Raw genomic sequence first — 13,365 nt, 5'->3', positions numbered from 1 at the left:
AGCAGCAGTTGAATTCAAAACAAAGTTACAATAGTGTTCTGTTTAACACTATGATAAGTACACTCAAAATTTTAGAAAATGATTCTTAAGTGAAAACAACACGTTCAAACTGAAGATTCTCCTATTTGTCTCAGAAGGGGGAACACTGCAATTCTTTGATCAAGTATCTTTAATTGAACAAAGTAAAAGACTGATTTTCCCACTCCTCAATGTACTCAAACAACTGGCCTTTTCCCTATTAAGTATCATATTAAACAATCCAAGATTTTCTTTTCAATAAAGGAAATAAAATTTACATTTTTCTCTGATTAACTTTTACCAAGAGTCTTGTAATGAAGCTAATTGCATTGTAATTGCAATTTATAGAGTTACCGCTGCCAGCGTTACACTAGCCAATGCACACTATAAAATCTAGACCACACAGAAGAAGGACTCCCAAACGATTCAGAGATATAAAAAAGGAAACATTCTTGAATACTAGGTTTATAAAATGAATATAGGCATTTTCTTAAATGTTCATCATCATTGGAAGGCATGTTTATTTTGCTGTCACCCTGCTTATTTAACTTCTATGCAGAGTACATCATGAGAAACGCTGGACTGGAAGAAACACAAGCTGGAATCAAGATTGCCGGGAGAAATAGCAATAACCTCAGAAATGCAGATGACACCACCCTTATGGCAGAAAGTGAAGAGGAACTCAAAAGCCTCTTGATGAAAGTGAAAGTGGAGAGTGAAAAAGTTGGCTTAAAGCTCAACATTCAGAAAACGAAGATCATGGCATCTGGTCCCACCACTTCATGGGAAATAGATGGGGAAACAGTGGAAACAGTGTCAGACTTTATTTTGTTGGGCTCCAAAATCACTACAGATGGTGACTGCAGCCATGAAATTAAAAGGCGCTTACTCCTTGGAAGGAAAGTTATGACCAACCTAGATAGCATATTCAAAAGCAGAGACATTACTTTGCCAACAAAGGTTCGTATAGTCAAGGCTATGGTTTTTCCAGTGGTCATGTATGGATGTGAGAGTTGGACTGTGAAGAAAAGGGCCGAAGAATTGATGCTTTTGAACTGTGGTGTTGGAGAAGACTCTTGAGAGTCCCTTGGACTGCAAGGAGATCCAACCAGTCCATTCTGAAGGAGATCAGCCCTGGGATTTCTTTAGAAGGAATGATGCTAAACCTGAAACTCCAGTACTTTGGCCACCTCATGCGAAGAGTTGATTCATTGGAAAAGACTCTGATGCTGGAGGGATTGGGGGCAGGAGGAGAAGGGGACAACAGGATGAGATGGCTGGATGGCATCACTGACTCGATGGACGTGAGTCTGAGCGAACTCCGGGAGTTGGTGATGGACAGGGAGGCCTGGCGTGCTGCGATTCATGGGGTCGCAAAGAGTTGGACATGACTGAGCGACTGATCTGATCTGATGAGACCAATACAACTGTAAAAATACAAACATATATCTAGACTACTGGGGCTGCCCTGGTGGCTCAATGGTAAAGAATCCACCTACCAATGCAGGAGACACGAGTTTGATCCCTGGGTCAGGAAAATCCCCTGGAGAAGGAAATGGCAACCCACTCTAGTATTCTCGCCTGGGAAGCCCCATGGACAGAGGAGCCTACAGTCCATGTAACCAGAGGGGCTACAGTCCATGAGGTTGCAAAGAGTCAGACATGACTTCGTGACAAAACAACAACAATCTGGAGTATTATTTCAATAGCAGAAGATATTTTTATTTTCCAGACTCCATGTATGAAAGGACCTTGGGGTTTGAGTTGCATAAAAATTGAATCATTTACTTTCAATAATCTGGAAAGAGAACCAATAAAATCAGAAATTTGGGATGAAAGAAAGAAAAACAAGGCCCTCAATGTTATACTTAGCAATGGTTTAGATTCATGATTAACAAATCCATAATAGTTAAATCCTGAGTAGAAGATACTTCACACTCTGCAAATGTCTCAAATTACTAGTAAAATCTGCATATTATACGTGACTCTCTTGTTTAATGTTTTCCTCTTTCCTTTAAAAACAGCCAGAGAAAAACTACAAAATATCAAAACTCAACCAGCATGAATTAATCTACATGATTCTTTAAACATGAAATTTGTAGCCTAAAAGCCAAAAAAAGAATCTCCAGGCCCAGATTGTTCCACAGGAAAATTCTATCAGAAGTTTAAAGAAATTAATGTTTGTTTTACATAAACAAATTTATGTTTTATATACTCTTCCAGAAAATAGAAGGAAAGGGGGCACTTTCCAAATCATTTTATAAAGCCAGTATTATTCCGATACCAAAACCAGACAAAAACAGTACAAAAAGCAATCTACACACCAATTTCTCTCAAGAACTTAGATGCGGAACTTCCCTGGTAGTCCAGTGGTTGAAAGTCCACCTGCCAATACAGGGGAAACAGGTTTCACTGGTCCAGGAAGATCTTGTATGCACAGGCAGGGCAACTAAGCCCATTTGTCACAACTACTGAAGCCCAAGCACCTCAGATCCTGTGCTTAACAATAAAAGAAGACACCGTAATGAGAAGCCTGTGTACTCCAACTAGAGTGTAGCCCCTGCTTGCTGCAGCTGGAGGAAGCCCATGTGTAGCAATGAAGAAACAAAAAAGAATTTAGATGCAAAATCCTCGATAAAATATTAGCAAAGCAAATCCAACAATATGTTAAAAAAAAAAAGCATATACCATTACCAAGTGGCATTTATTCCACATAGGAAGGATAGTTCAACATTAAAAAAACAAAAATCAACATAATCCGCCATATAAACAGGCTAAAGAAGAAAAATCAATGATAGGAAAAACATTTGACTAAATCCAACCTCATTCCAAATAGTCAGGGACCCATACCTTGGGGGCTGGTAGTGTTGACTCCACTCTCAGGCAACCTTTCCTGTTCTTGATACACTCCCTATTGGGCTGCACTGTGAAGGCCTGCAAGCCTTGTAGTTGCCCAGCCTCAAGACCAAAGAAAGAGCCCAGAGATGGCAACCGAGCCATCAATGATTTATTGGACAGGGGATCTCACACCCACCTCTGAAGCAAAAGGTCCTGGGACAACATCCCACTGTAGATGGCAGACAGGACATGGCGTCTTCACTAGTGGGTGTGGGGGATAAGGAAGCTATCATTTACAGGCAGAACTGACGTCAGGTTGGCTCATCAGTTACTAGGGAAATCACCAGCTAGGGCATGTCCCTAAAATCTCCTCAGATTAACAACCCTCACAACCATCCCGAGGGCAGATGTATCCCTTTAATAAACTAGCAGGTGGAGTCATTCTAGAACGATCGATAGGTGGCAGAGTGGGAGGGGAAATCATGTTCACCAGGCACTGGTCAAGCAGGGAATGTACAGAGAGCAAGAGAATAGCCATTCTGAGTGGCCTGACCGTACACTACATAAGAAAAATGTATTTCATATCCATTGACTCAGATTTCAAAAGAAATACATGAATGGAAATGGTATAAATCAAACACAGATTTATCATAATTTTCCAAGTCACGTGTTAGAAATGTGATTCTCTTCACCTAGAGAAAATAGTACTTTCTGTAAATAAATAAAGTAGTTACAAAGTTCATAATTACTCTTATGGTATACACTGTACTGGACTAAGCTAATAAGCATTGTAACATTTCTGTTCCCAAGATCCACCATTGTACATTAACATTTGAATGAACACATTCATTATATAGCCAGGATAGCAATTTCCAGATCTAGTACTAATGTACTTTCTGGCTAAAGCTGAAACTCTTAAGAGCAATTAACTAATTCATGAGTTAATATTGTTTAGACATCAGCCTTTAGAACTAAATGGGATAATGTATGTAAAATGCTTAGCACATTTCCTGCCATAGAGTCAGTACTCAATAAATGATAGCCACTAATATCAATATTATCAAGTAATGATGCCATGGGGTTTTCTACATTGAATATTACCACTTGTAAAAAAGTTTGTGTTTTTTTTTTAACGTAAAGCATTTTCAAGCTATGGATACATTTCTCAAATCCATGGTCTTATATGATGGAAACATCTGCTTGCTTTCAAAAGCCTAATCACTACTCTATCAATCCAAAGTCAATTAAAATAGTTACTAATAATTTTTCCCTGTAGCGGACTTCAGTCATCTATATACTATATATGCATGTCACCAAAAACAAATGCCACCATCCAGCATTTTACTTAAAGATGCGTCAGTGGGTATTGGGGGAAGCTGACACCAAGACAGAGTTAGGAGGGCAAAAGGCTGATTGAGTGGTAGCCAGAACAAAATCTAGAGATGAACTGGGGAGGAAACAGCACTAGGGAGAGAGCCTCAGGCTATGACAGCGGGACTGACGGTCTTGGCTAAGAGCATAGTGGGGAGCTCAAGAGCAGAGCTTGCCCGTGAGGATCCCCACTAACGGCAGAGATGGCCAGCACCTTCACCATGCCGAGCCAGAGACCGAGGTCTACCCTGGGCGAGTGGCCTTGGTTTGTAGGCCGGAGCAGAGTCTGAAGGCACCCACAGACAGAGCTTGTTGGCTAATTGCACTTTTTACAGCTGATGAGATTCTTACATAGTGAGGTATGGGGAAGTCATCTTGAGTTACACACAACTTGAATTTTATGCTAACATTCTGTTTGCAGCCTATCAAACATACGTTGTACATCTGCTTTAATTATTAAAGAAAAAGGTGACTGACCAGCAGAGAAGAATGCCCATGTTGAAGACAAAGATTAAATGCCTCCTTTCCTGGGACGCCCATGCTGGTTTTCGTTCAGTGATAAAACTCCCTTTATAGATGTCAAGGCCACACTGACTTGCTGTGTTTGTGCTGATCGGCTTTTGGTTTTTGTTTTTTTTAACATTTAAGAAACATACCACTGACTCCTTTGATGTTCTTTGTTTTGACAAGATATACAACTGTACTGAAAAAACATGTTTCTCCAGAGTAGTTCTTTAGACTTATCTAAGAGGCTGTCTCCTGGGCTATATCCTCGGTGTGGTTCAAATAAAACTCTTTCTTATTTCTGTTATAGATGGTTTGTTGATTATTTCTGTTGATCCAGCTAAGTGGTAAGTGTTTTCTCTAGAGGGAGACCTGAGCAGAACATTCCCATAACATCCTTAGGAGACATACTGGAGAAGACATATAGAAGTAAAACTCCTATTTGACTTTTTTTTTTTTTGGCCTGTGCCAGGTCCCAGCTGCCAAATGCAGGATATTTAGTTGTGGCATGTGGAATCTAGCTCCCTGACCAGGTATCGAACCCGGGTCCCCTGCATTGGGAGCACAGAGTCCTAGCCACTGGACCACCAAGGAAATCCCAACTTTTTTTAATTTTTGCTGTCAAATGCCTTCCTTACTTAATTGGTTTCCCTAGAGAAAGGTAGTTTTTTCATCATGCTTCGGTGGAACACCTATCAGACAGAATTATGTAATAATTGCCTGTTTCTAATTTGGGAATATTTAGGAAAAAAATCATAAAAATAAAGGTAATTGATAGAATTTTGTCAATATTGCTTTCTTCTAATGACATATCTGTTCACAAGAATTAGTACACAACAGTGACAGGTAGAGCTATTTACACTTTTTCTTGAACATAGAATAAAATCACATCCACAAAACTATTTACTTAAAGTATTCATTTTCTGTTAGAAAAAATCCTGCTAATTTGTTTGTTGGAATTAGATCCAATATTCATGTTGTTCTGAAAAAATGTTTAATTCTGAGAACAGAAGCACAATTTGCATTGTTTAGCTACTAGAACAAAATTTAGAACTCCTCTGTTGCTATTAAAAGTAAATAATAGAACTTTCCCAAAGATAATATGCAAAAACCATCTTTAACATAATTATATAAAGACTTTTAAAATAAAAAATCCATCATGCAAAAGAATAACCTCAGTTATCAAGCAGTCATATAACATTGACTATACAATGAAAGTAAAATACAATGTCATTGGAAAAGACTCTGATTCTGGGAGGGATTGGGGGCAGGAGGAGAAGGGGACGACAGAGGATGAGATGGCTGGATGGCATCACTGACTCGATTGACGTGAGTCTGAGTGAACTCCGGGAGTTGGTGATGGACAGGGAGGCCTGGCATGCTGCAGTTCATGGGGTCGCAAAGAGTCGGACACGACCGAGCGACTGAACTAAGCTGAACTGAAGGGAGTAGGGCCCATAGTTCTTTGTGGTTAAACATCATTCTTAAATTAACAAGTACATCTCCTAAGTCTTATTTTGCTGTATGAGAATTCATCCATTTAGTCAACAAACATTTATGAAGTGCTTACAACGTAAGGGCATTGTAAGTAGACAACTATGAACAGGTGCTTTACAAAAGAGAAATGCAGGTAGCCAAATCACATACAAAAAAGTGAGCAATTTCTTTAGTAAATAAAATAGAAATTAAGACCCCATTTGAAATACTGTTGATATGTGGCCCAGATGGTAAAGAATCTGCCTGCAATGCAGGAGACCCTGGTTCGATCCCTCACTCAAGAAGATCCCCTGGAGAAGGAAATGGCAACCCACTCCAGTACTTTTTCCTGGAGAATTCCATGGACAGAGGAGCCTGGTGGGCTACAGTCCATAGGGTTGCACAGAGTTGGGCACTACTGAGCAACTAACATTGCTACTAGATTAAACACCTGTCAAAGCCAAGGATGAGAATGTGGAAAAACATGAATTTTCAGTGTATATTATGATGTACAGTATGTGTAAATTTATAAGTCACTTTTAAAACTAATTTGGCAATTCCTTGTAAATCTACCTAGATTCCAAAATTCCACTCCTACGTATACATCCTCGAGAAATTTGCACATATTTTGGAATGTTCGTAGCAGCACTTTTTGTAGCAGCAGAAACAATTGGAAATATCCCCCAAATCCAATGACAGGAAATAAATTTTGATAGTCTATTTACTCAGTGAAGTAATACCCAGCAGTGAAAATCAGTGAACTACAGCTACCCATAAGGATGAGCCTTAGAAACATAATTTTCAGTGAAAAGCAATTCCCAGGAGATTCATACTATAATGCGACCACCACTCAAAAACAAACAAGACAAAATGTATTCCTAAGGCATGTGTAAAACTATGTGTTTTCAAAAGTGAGAGGCTGATAAATGCAAAACTCAGGCAGATGGTTACATGGGCAGGATAGCAAGGGAGGAGAATGTGGGTTAATGTCAAATTTGAAGATTTTGTGCTGGATAACAAATTCATGGAGAGGCATAATATCATGCCACATAACTTACATATGTTACATATATGTTCTTTAATAACTTACAAATATTTTAAAATTATTTGGACACTTAAAAATATTTCTTTATCAAAGTATAGTTGATTTACAAGGTTGTTTTCATTTCAGGGGTACAATAAAGGACTCAGTTATGCATATAAAAATTTGGAAAAAATTTAAAGCAATGAAATAATGCTACCTCTTGGATAGCCTATTTCTATATCTAAATTGGTTTATAGCAGAACTGACAGTGAAACCCAGATTTGTCTCCCAGGCTAGTGACCTTGAAAAGCCCACTTTAAACAGATTAGAACAGAATAGTTACACTACATGTTCTCACTGAAGTGCTCTTTTTTAAATTTATTAAAATAATGATTTGTATTTATAAAAATTCAAATACTTAAGAATATTAAATGAGAATAAATTCTTCTGTGCACTTCTCAAATCACACAATTCCATTCCCCAGATATGATTGCTGTTAATACACTAATGTTTTCCATGCATATATGAACATATGTGTATTTATATATATATATATACCAAACACATATCCTTTTAAAAATAAAAACACAAAACCTCCTTGCCTATAAATACTCTTCAATAACTTATTCTTTTATTTGACAATGACATTTTTCATGTCATGATTTTACCCATAAATCATCCTGAATATTTTTAAAGGTTTTATGGTTTTCCTTTGTATTGGATACATTGGTTGAATTTAAACACTGACTTGACGACAGGTATGCCCCAACCAGTAACGCTGAAGAAGCTGAAGTTGAACGGTTCTATGAAGACCTACAAGACCTTTTAGAACTAACACCCAAAAAAGATGTCCTTTTCATTATAGGGGACTGGAATGCAAGAGTAGGAAGTCAAGAAACACCTGGAGTAACAGGCAAATTTGGCCTTGGAGTACGGAATGAAGCAGGGCAAAGACTAATAGAGTTTTGCCAAGAAAATGCACTTGTCATAACAAACACCCTCTTCCAACAACACAAGAGAAGACTCTATACATGGACATCACCAGATGGTCAACACCGAAATCAGATTGATTATATTCTTTGCAGCCAAAGATGGAGATGCTCTATACAGTCACCAAAAACAAGACCAGGAGCTGACTGTGGCTCAGATCATGAACTCCTTATTGCCAAATTCAGACTTAAATTGAAGAAAGTAGGGAAAACCACTAGACCATTCAGGTATGACCTAAATCAAATCCCTTATGATTACACAGTAGAAGTGAGAAATAGATTTAAGGGCCTAGATCTGATAAATAGAGTGCCTGATGAACTATGGAATGAGGTTCGTGACATTGTACAGGAGACAGGGATCAAGACCATTCCCATGGAAAAGATGCAAAAAAGCAAAATGGCTGTCTGGGGAGGGCTTACAAATAGCTGTGAAAAGAAGAGAAGCGAAAAGCAAAGGAGAAAAGGAAAGATATAAACATCTGAATGCAGAGTTCCAAAGAATAGCAAGAAGAGATAAGAAAGCCTTCTTCAGCGATCAATGCAAAGAAATAGAGGAAAACAACAGAATGGGAAAGACTAGGGATCTCTTCAAGAAAATCAGAGATACCAAAGGAACATTTCATGCAAAGATGAGCTTGATAAAGGACAGAATTGGTTTGGACCTAACAGAAGCAGAAGATATTAAGAAGAGATGGCAAGAATACACAGAAGAACTATACAAAAAAGATCTTTATGACCCAGATAATCACAATGGTGTGATCACTGACCTAGAGCCAGACATCCTGGAATGTGAAGTCAAGTGGGCCTTAGAAAGCATCACTACTAACAAAGCTAGTGGAGGTGATGGAATTCCAGTTGAACTATTCCAAATCCTGAAAGATGATGCTGTGAAAGTGCTGCACTCAATATGCCAGCAAATTTGGAAAACTCAGCAGTGGCCACAGGACTGGAAAAGGTCAGTTTTCATTCCAGTCCCAAAGAAAGGCAATGCCAAAGAATGCTCAAACTACCACACAATTGCACTCATCTCACACGTTAGTAAAGTAATGCTCAAAATTCTCCAAGCCAGGCTTCAGCAATATGTGAACCGTGAACTTCCTGATGTTCAAGCTGGTTTTAGAAAACGCAGAGGAACCAGAGATCAAATTGCCAATATCCGCTGGATCATAGAAAAAGCAAGAGAGTTCCAGAAAAATATCTATTTCTGCTTTATTGACTATGCCAAAGCCTTTGACTGTGTGGATCACAATAAACTGTGGACAATTCTGAAAGAGATGGGAATACCAGACCACCTGATCTGCCTCTTGAGAAATTTGTATGCAGGTCATGAAGCAACAGTTAGAACTGGACATGGAAAAACAGACTGGTTGCAAATAGGAAAAGGAGTACGTCAAGGCTGTATATTGTCACCCTGTTTATTTAACTTATATGCAGAGTACATCATGAGAAACGCTGAACTGGAAGAAACACAAGCTGGAATCAAGATTGCCGGGAGAAATATCAATAACCTCAGATATGCAGATGACACCACCCTTATGGCAGAAAGTGAAGAGGAACTCAAAAGCCTCTTGATGGAAGTGAAAGTGGAGAGTGAAAAAGTTGGCTTAAAGCTCAACATTCAGAAAACGAAGATCATGGCATCTGGTCCCATCACTTCATGGGAAATAGATGGGGAAACAGTGGAAACAGTGTCAGACTTTATTTTTCTGGGCTCCAAAATCACTGCAGATGGTGACTGCAGCCATGAAATTAAAAGACACTTACTCCTTGGAAAGAAAGTTATGACCAACCTAGATAGCATATTGAAAAGCAGAGATATTACTTTGCCAACAAAGGTTCGTCTAGTCAAGGCTATGGTTTTTCCAGTGGTCATGTATGGATGTGAGAGTTGGACTGTGAAGGAGGCTGAGCGCCAAAGAATTGATGCTTTTGAACTGTGGTGTTGGAGAAGACTCTTGAGAGTCCCTTGGACTGCACGGAGATCCAACCAGTCCATTCTGAAGGAGATCAGCCCTGGGATTTCTTTGGAAGGAATGCTGCTAAAGCTGAAACTCCAGTACTTTGGCCACCTCATGCGAAGAGTTGACTCATTGGAAAAGACTCTGATGCTGGGAGGGATTGGGGGCAGGAGGAGAAGGAGACGACAGAGGATGAGATGGCTGGATGGCATCACTGACTCGATGGACGTGAGTCTGAGTGAACTCCGGGAGTTGGTGATGGACAGGGAGGCCTGGCGTGCTGCGATTCATGGGGTTGCAAAGAGTCAGACACGACTGAGTGACTGATCTGATCTGATCTAAGTTATCGCCTATTAGGGCATTAAATGAGACTTTTTTATGTCAGTTTCAGCTGAGGCTTTCAAATCTGCAAATAAAACAGAAGGTTCCAACTACCCCTACAATCTGAGGTGATCTCCTAGAACTGTTAGGTGGGACTTGCAGAGGAGATCTCTATAAACTGGTTGGGGACCTGAAGTCATCATCCATCTTAAGATATAAAATTAGTGAAGTTTATATGATTGAAAAATAAAAGCTAAAACCTTAGAAGGAGATGACTTACGGAGCAAGGAGTTGTTTTACTTTACTGAAAAGAAGATGGCCAAAAGGTACAAACTTCCAGCTAAAAAATATATGACACGAGGATGCAATGCACAGCATGGTGACCCTAGTTAATATGGGATTGCATATGTGAGAACTGCCAAGAGAATAGATCTTAAAAAGAAAAATTGATGGCCAAGGAGACACTGGTCTAATATTTGGACAATGATAGTAACAAGCTATACAGTAAAGGTTAAAACACTCCATTCCTATTTTGCTTCACTTTCATGATCATTATCAGACAGGAGAGAGTAGAAGTAAAATTGCTTCAAGAGAACTGAAGCCAGAAATGAGCAGAGTTAAAAAAGTATACGCACCAGGAATCTCTAAAATAATGTATCTCCAAACCTGGAAAAATTATGTTTGATGCAGAATTAGGAGTTGTCAAATTACAAGCTCAGTTATGTGGATGTCTTAGATTGGGTTTCCTGGAAACAGAATGAAATGGAGAACTGAGTTAGAAATTTTACTGGGAGAGTTCATAGGAGATAAACTGGGAAGGAAGTGAGGGAGGGAGGAATGGGCAGAGCAGGAAGATTTCCAGCAAAGTGGTTGCATTCAGCTGACTGATTCTCAGACAATCCTTCTGAGAATTCTAGAATTAGGCTGGCTCTTCAGGGTTGTCTCAAACTGAGGTGAGATGGCGGGGCCATTTTATTCTTGCATCAGTTAGTACCGGACAGAGGTCACTTCCTGGAGTGGGAGTGGGTGGCATAGGTTCTGAAGATGCCGCTGGAGATTTGATGAACTGACACTAGGAAGGGAATCTGGGTGAAGTAACACAGTATCTACTTGTACTCACTAATTTCTGTTTAAGCCTCTATTTTAGCATGACTTTCAACTTCTGTGCTATGCTCAGGCTCAAGGGAAATCATTGTGCCGTGTCCCAAGCTGCACTGGAAAGAGGAGGGCTTTGTGAGGCTATCTTTGGTTGCCTGGATACATCATTCAGATACTTCCACCCATTCTGCTCCTTCTGGGTAGGAGAAAACCCTCACGTCTTGCATCTTTCTCAGGGGCGCCCATGTTTTCTTCTGGTCTTAGATTTCCAAACATACAGAGGGTTTCTCCTTTCTCTTTCTAATCTGAACAAATTCATGTAGCTCAATAGACCACAGGTAGAGATGAAAAGAAGCAGGGGGTGTGACAGCAAGAAAAGCAGACTCTGACTGCAGATAACACAACTTTCCCCATCTAATTTTTATGACCTGAGTTCTCTCTGGGCTGAGGGTTTTTTTTGAATGTCTAAAAGCACAAGCTTCAGAGATTTAAAAAGCTTTTTCTTTGCTTTTCTGCTGTAACAACCTGTCCTGGAGGCAATGAACGCATTGACTAAATGAATGAAGTCAAAAAATAAAAGAAATTCAGGAAAGAAAATCTTAGGTAACATCTCAGAATATTATCCTGCTACAATTACATCCAAGGATCCTACCAGGACCTGTGGATGAGATCAATGAAACCTTGTAATAGTCTTTGACGGTTCAGGGAGAAAGAAAAAACGACCCAATGATCAAAGTCAGAGAAGAGTCTCCCTTAAAGTAGGAAGAAAGAGGATGCTGCAAACCATAGACTGATATTAATGTTCCACATAGAGAAAATGCCAGACAAAGCTCATCTTGGTTATTTTTTATTCTTTGTTTTGGTCCAGTGAAGGCCTTGAAATAAGGTATCTGGAATCCAGCAAATAACTGACTTGTCTCCTGAGATATCATTGTGAATAAGATGCATAAATGGGGACCAGAAAACAAAGGGCCTGACAAATTTATAATACAATGAACAACTATCCCCAGTGAAAATAGGCACATGGTCAAAGTCAAGTAGTCAAGATACAATTGGTTAAGGCAACTATGACACACGCAGAGAGTTGGACAGAACAGAGGACAAGATGCTTGAGGAAGTGGAACCCCAGGAAGCCAGGTCATCTGGAAGTGAGAAGTGTAGCGTCTGCCATGTGGAGGCTAATTGATTATCCAGGCAAGAATACTGGAGTGGGTTGCTGTGCCCTCCTCCAGGGGACCTTCCTGACCCAGGGATCAAAGCTGTGTTTCTTACATCTCTTGCATTGACATGTGGGTTCTTCGTCCCTAGCGCCACCTGGGAAGCCCCAAAAGAAAAACAATCAGGGCAAATTTCTGACAGATAGAACTCTTCTTAAAAGCAAGCAAACAACAAAAGAAACCTAGGATGTTGTGAGGTAATATGTTTACCAGCAGCATGGTGTCACGGAGATTCATTCATTCTACTAACAGTATCAATTGCCTGTGCTCCCCTTGGAAGAAATGGATAGGACCTGATGACTTCTAAGTGCCCCCTCAGCTGTGAGCAGCTCTGATTTGACTCTCAGAAAATATGAATGCTAAACCAAAACCATCTGGGTTTTCACTCTTTTACAAAGATGTTTTACATGATTTACAGAAAAACTAGTGATTCAGAAAGAGTTTCATAAAAGCCTGTGGATACACTCAGAGTTGATTTTATGGCTCATGACTGGCAATATTAATGGAAGCACTAATAAAAGTTATGATATGTAGTCATAAAACACCTAAGC

General features: G+C 39.6%; 1 non-coding gene across 1 annotated transcript; it reads right to left on the bottom strand.

Moving 5' to 3' along the window:
• Positions 1-5,252: 5,252 nt before the first annotated feature.
• TRNAG-CCC lies at positions 5,253-5,325 on the bottom strand. Its single transcript has one exon. It is a non-coding gene; the product is annotated as a tRNA-Gly (tRNA).
• Between the last annotated feature and the right edge of the window lie 8,040 nt (positions 5,326-13,365).

The sequence above is a fragment of the Bubalus bubalis genome, chromosome 2 (genome assembly GCF_019923935.1).
Source record: "Bubalus bubalis isolate 160015118507 breed Murrah chromosome 2, NDDB_SH_1, whole genome shotgun sequence".
NCBI lineage: Eukaryota > Metazoa > Chordata > Mammalia > Artiodactyla > Bovidae > Bubalus > Bubalus bubalis.
This window is presented reverse-complemented; position numbering and strand designations above follow the sequence as displayed.